Here is a 6,288-nt window from a genome sequence, read left to right as displayed (position 1 = left end):
TCTGATGTGTTTTCTAAAGCATCCTCTTTTCAAAGCTTTTAAAACCTATTTTTATATTTGTTCTTTGATGTAAAAAACTTTTTTCCCCACCTAGTTCATATTACATGAAAGGCAAAAAAAAAAAAAAAATATAAGTTCAATAATAATCACCAACTGAGAGCATTTCACAGGAAATGACAGGATCCTTCCTTTAAAATAACGCAAAGGTTTTCATATAGATTTATAGTAATGTCCTTTAACAAATTGACCTTATATTAAAGATTTTACAGCTAATATTATGTGTTATATCAGAAAACAGTCAGACACTTTTAAAGATCTTCATCAAGTTATCTCTTTATAAAACATTAATAAAAAAGAGCATTTTGTTTCTAAAGGTATTTCATAAAAGTGTCCACCTTGGTAAATCTCCTGTAGAGAAAGTGTCTAATGTTAAGATAATAGCAACCAACTTCTGTGACAAACACTCTGGATGACAGACAAAAAGTGGAGAATCAGTTGGCTGTGCCCTGGCTAATGCTCCCCATAGCTACTATTCACATTTTCTGTCTGCTGTGTCTATTTTTGGTTTTCTGCTTTATATACATCAACTTATCATCACTATATCTCTTGAGGTGTCTTCTTTTCCTTCAAACTTTAAAAATCCACATTTGTCCTCATTTTTGGGCCATCCAAAAATAGTCTTGGTAGCTTTCAATGTTACTGTCTTTCAGGCCTAATCTAAAGAATGAATTAATATTTATAGATCTCCTTGCGCCTTAATGTTTATTGCTGCTTTTTATGATAGAGGAACTGAAATGGGTTACCAACACCTACTTTTAAAAAAAAACCTTTTCTAATTATTGATATCCATTCTTTTCGTAACAGTGTCCTTAAAGTTATAGTAGTCCTCAACAGTACATCACTACCATAATATGGCTTCTTGTTTGTTTTTTCAGTTGCTGAGATTTTACATGTGAGGTTATCCAGCCAGAGCAGTAACCTGGAAATCCATATGTGCTTTTTCAGAATGCTGTATTTTTACTAAAATTTATCTGCAGTATTGAAGCAGCATATATGATATGCATTCCTTTCCATGTCTATCATTAGCAGAGAGAGCAAAAACCAAAAACAACAAAACCCAAATTTTCGTCTTAAAACAAAGTAGTACTGGAATTTAGCAGGGAATTTATACCACCAAGTCATAGGGGCTAAGTGCTTCCTATAATCCGTGGAAAGAGAGAGGATCATTGCTCTTCTGAATACTGTGTAACCTCATCTAAGTTAGGTGCTTGTCTTGGATGTTTCTTCACAACTATACTGTAAGTCGTTATGAATTTAACATCCTTAGGTCTAGTGTTCAAAGCAATTAATTTTCAAATGTTACAAGCTGCAGCGCAACTGTTACACTGACTCAAAGTCCAATTTTTGTCTTTACTTTTGATGCTGCTTCTAGCCAATTCAGGCAGGTTTGTTACTCTCCTTGCTGCATATTACAAAAAGTGAGAGAAAACTTCTTTTAACAAGTTTTCTTCTGAAGTGCCTAAGCAGATCCTCAGAGACTGAGGGAAAAACAGGAATGCTTGCGGTGCAGTTGAGGTGGGCAGGTGAGGATGATGAAGGTAGGGCCCTTGGAGGAGGGCAAGTTGCTGAGAGTAGCAAACAGCTTTTCAGCTATGATGCCAGCATTTGAAGCCTGCTGTTGGGGCAGGGCTGGGGATGAAGGTGGCATGCACTTTGGGGCAGGCAGACTCCCAGCTGCACTGAAATCTGTTCTCCCTCTTACCAGAACTGCTCCCTGCACAACACCACCAAGATGGGAGGGACATACCTTCATATAGTCTTCTTGAAAGACAGAGTATGAAACCTACTCCACCTGAGATGTCTCAGGGTCCAGAACAGCAAATATGTTTTCTATCTGGAAACAGATATATTTTTTTCCTGACAGTTACTGGTGTGCTGTGCCTTATATCCGCTGACTGTCCCATTTTACATTTGTAGACAAGTCCACCTCAAAATGCAGTTCAGATGGGGCTGTCCAGATAATTTAGCTAGTTGTTTAAGATATGAAGACATTTGATCTCAGCTCCTGGTGTGGGAGTGAATATCTTTCCCCATTGCCATACCAGTAATTTTCTGAGCTTTTGCTGAAGATTTACAGCAGTGTGTTTGCAGAAATGAGGCTCAAAGAAGAGCCCATTCCATCATAACTTTTCCTGCCTCCATGCCCTCCCTGCCTAGTGTATGCTCCAAGCTGTCTTACTCTTTGTAAAAGCCTCAGGCAAGTGAAATCCCAGGAGATATTGCTGCCCAGGTTGAGGTGATACTGACTGCCCAGATTGCAAAATTAGTCTATAATAATTACATCCTTAAACTGGTCTGTTTTCATGGTTAAGTTGTCTGGCAGAGAATGAAGAAGCTATTTTTGCAGCATATATGCACCATATGAATATAATTACTTGGAAACACTGCAGACTCCAGGATGAATGCTTTTGAAAAAAAATGTCTAATGAGCATGAGCAGGCCATGCTGTTTGCAGTTGCCTGGGTAACTGAGATCAGACCTTTACCTGCCTCATTCTGTTACAAGTGGAGGAATATACACCAATTCTGATACTTGGGCTTTACCCTAAAGTATTTTCTGGAGATAGGAAAGGTCGCAAAACATCTTCAAGCCTGCCCCTGCTGCATGCATCAGAGAAAATGATCAAGCAATTGATCCCTTGCACAGTAGAGCTGTGTATGACTGGAATAGAAAGGAGCTAGTTCCCTTTGCTTCTGCATCTAATTGCAAATGCTATCCTGAGATGACAAGCCGAGTACAGCATCATTGGTGTCTGCACTGAGACTGATTGGACTTTCAGAAACAGCTCTGAGCCTTGAGTGTGGGGATTGCAAAGGTTTTTCCATCCTCACAGTCAAAAGGTCTGCAGGACCCCACTGTGGGAGCCCAGGCATTTGGACCCCCAGCCTGTGCTGCTGAACTGGGCTCACTCTGCAGAGCACTCGGAAATTTCAGTTAATGCAGACAATGTCTATCTGCTTTCACAGTGTTGCTTCCTGCAGGGAACATATCTTCCCTGTGCAATTCAATGAGCTGCTTGAAATTTCTAAATTACTTGTGTCCCAGTAACCTTGGAGACTACGTTCCTCCTACTGCTAAGACAAAATTGTTGGAACCAAAGTTTAGTGGCCTTTGGAGCATGCTACAATGTTGATTTCTCTCAATGTTTGACAAAGGGAGGAGATTTGAAGGTGAAAATGGCACGGTACATCAGTACCTCCTAGACGTGGTAAACAGGAAAGGCAATCCAGTCCCTAACATTGACATCTATTATACTGCATATGGCTTATACAAATACAGAAGAGGGATACTAGACCATGCAGAGGAGAGATTATCGAAAAATCCCACTTTTACCAGGAGGTAGAAAAGATGGATAACAGTTTTACAAAATGTTAACTCGAATTTTACTTTAGCTTGTTGCTAGTTTGGTAGTTTTGACTGAAATAAAGGCTAGAATATTATTAACTATAAACACGCTGGTTTTCCCTGTCGAATTGTCAAAATCATTATTTAATAATTATGCCAGAATAGGTTATACTGCTGGAACTGCAGTGGTAAATCTCCCTGTGTTGGCAAGTTCACTGCCTGCCAAATAGTCACAGAGACCCTGAAGTTATTGCTTCCTCTTTCTGTTGCAGGATGTCTCGCAAAGAGTTTTCATAGGTGAGGACTGAGAATATGAAGTGGATTTTAAAATACTTAATTTTCTAAATGGTGAACAGGAAGGGTGAACTGGGAGCCTGATATTTTTCTTCTCATTCAATCCACAAGATTTCAGTTTGCTACCTAAGAATTACTTACTTTCTCTAAAAAAACCCAAGAGAAATGTAATGCTGAAACATCCTTGTCTGCAGCCTCTCCAAACTACTCAGTCATTTAACCTGGCATTTTTGTTCAGTGCCATTTTCCAGCTGCATCTGTAAAACTGTGAATGTGTTTTTCAAATTATTTCAGTCAGAGAGCTTGAGTTCAGTCCTACTGGATAACATGAAAAAAGATTATTTTTTTTCCCCAGAAGGATGAACACTGTCCATCTATGACATAAATCCACTGAGACACTAACCTTCATGTCAGAAAACCAAATAGGTGTCACTGCTGTCATCCTCCTTTTTACCGAGGCATGTGCAATGGAATTTTTCTTTAAAAGGGCCATTACTGAGCTTTGCCTTAACACTTCTCAGAGCACAAAAAGTTCTTTGCAATAGAGTAGCATGGATGAATACACTGACAGATGCCCAGGAAAATGAAGTGGCAGCATCTCATAAGATTAGCCTGCTTGCAAGTTTGTTTTTGTTGCTCAGAAGCACCTTCTTTCTCTGGTCTTCTCCATCTGGAGAGCATGAAAACTAAAATGACTATTAAGGAGTACGGATTTCATGGAGAAAACAGGAAAAGGTCAGGAAAGCTGCTGTTGTAGTTCTGTATCTTAGTTTCTCATATGCAGTTTCTCATATCTAGTTTTCTTATCTCTTTGGAGAAAGCAGAAGGGAGTGTATTCTGAATCAGTTTTCTGCAATGTGTTACCTAGAAACATTGCTGAAAACTCAACCTCTTTCCTTTAAATTTCATCTAACCGTATTTTGGGCTGCTGTCAGGTGAATGATGGTCAGTGACTAAGGTATGACAGAATTATCCAGAAAATCTTTCTTCCTTGGGAAGGTAGCAGATCATGAGGAAGTTGCTTGAGATTCCCCTCTGGGCTCTGCTGCAAATCTGCCTAGGGGTTTCTTAGCAAGAGCCACACGCTGCCAAGAACACTTGAAAATATGGCTTCAGTTATAGTTTCCTAACCTCCTGAAATGCCTGGCAGTAAACTTTGCTGAAACCTGATTCACCACAACCTGTACAGCAGCCAGATAGGCCTACAGAAGCCCTGTGAGCTTCCCATGCAGCTCTGACGCTGACCTGTAACATCTGGGGCTCATCCACAGCACAGATTGCCAACCATGCTGAATGCTGCTGCCATTTTATGACAGAAACTCCGATTCCCTGAGTGCTTAGACAGGAGCACCTCTCCAGCCACGCTCTCTGAGAGACCTAAGCAGGGTTTGACCTTTAGGGCACTAGAAGGCAAGTGCTAATGTAGTACATTGTCTGGGAGTTCTAGCAGTGCCACTAGCAATCTTTTGTTCAAATGTGTTGCTTGGCTACAAGTCATCCTTTCCATTTGAAAGCCCACGTAAAAATCGAAGATGTTTAAACTGACTTCTCTGCAGTGTTGGCTGCTGAAAGAACATACTGCTTTACAATCAGGAGCCTGGAAATTAAAATATCCTATAACATCTTGCTTCCTTGCCGTTTAGCCTGTTCAAAAACTTGTGCCATCCTTTAAATAAAATCTAACAATAAACCACAGCTGGAATAATTGAGGCAGAAAATCACACCATGTAGCATTCTGTATTTATTTTTTGTCTTTTAGTGGCACAAGCACAGTTAATTTTAGTGGACTTGACAGCAGTTATCCTAAGTAAACGATACAGCTTAATTGCATTACGACTTCTTGCTCTCCTTAATATAATTCTGCCATCACAGGTTTTAAATATGGTGTCTCTCAAAAAAATTGGTTTATTTTCATCAGTGATATGCTGGGCAGTGAGGAGGCAAAGTACAGAATATGCTGAGATAGCCATGTCTGGTTTCTGCTTGATTAGCTTGGACTGTTCAAGGAGGAGGGGAAAAGATTTCTAGCAGGAAATGACAATTGTTGTACTGCTGTAGTTTGAATAGTTCACCCACTATGACTGAGTGTAGCTGTGATTCTTGTTTGCTGACAACGAAATAACAGCTTAAAAAACCCTCAAACTATTTATTTGGCATTTATTAGGGTGTGGGGGGTTAGCTTTACTTCTAATCCTTATCCTTACTACCAGTCATGGAGGAACAACTCACCCGCTGTAATGCAGCTTAGAAACTTAAATTCTAAGCTCCCTTCAGAGCTTTGGTGTCTATGTTGTAACGTGTACTCTGCTTCTGTCAAAGGGGGACAGAGTTAGGCTGGCTGGATCCCTCACAGTCTTCTCCCATCCTTAATACAGCATCATATAAGTGTTATAATAGAAGATGATAAAACCTCAAAGCTTTCATACATAGCTTTCACATATTTGCTATGTTTTTAATGAAAAATTTATAGTCTTGATTTTTCTGACCAGTTTTTGTCAGTTTTATCAGACCTGAAGTCTGTTCCAAGCTGATTCAGATCGTCTCCTGACCTGAGTATACCATTTCAAATTGGTTGTGTCCAGTAACGGA

Source organism: Strigops habroptila, chromosome 12, assembly GCF_004027225.2.
Source record: "Strigops habroptila isolate Jane chromosome 12, bStrHab1.2.pri, whole genome shotgun sequence".
NCBI classification, from domain to species: Eukaryota; Metazoa; Chordata; class Aves; order Psittaciformes; family Psittacidae; genus Strigops; species Strigops habroptila.
The sequence above is the reverse complement of the archived record's forward strand: the minus strand, read 5'-3'. Positions refer to the sequence as shown.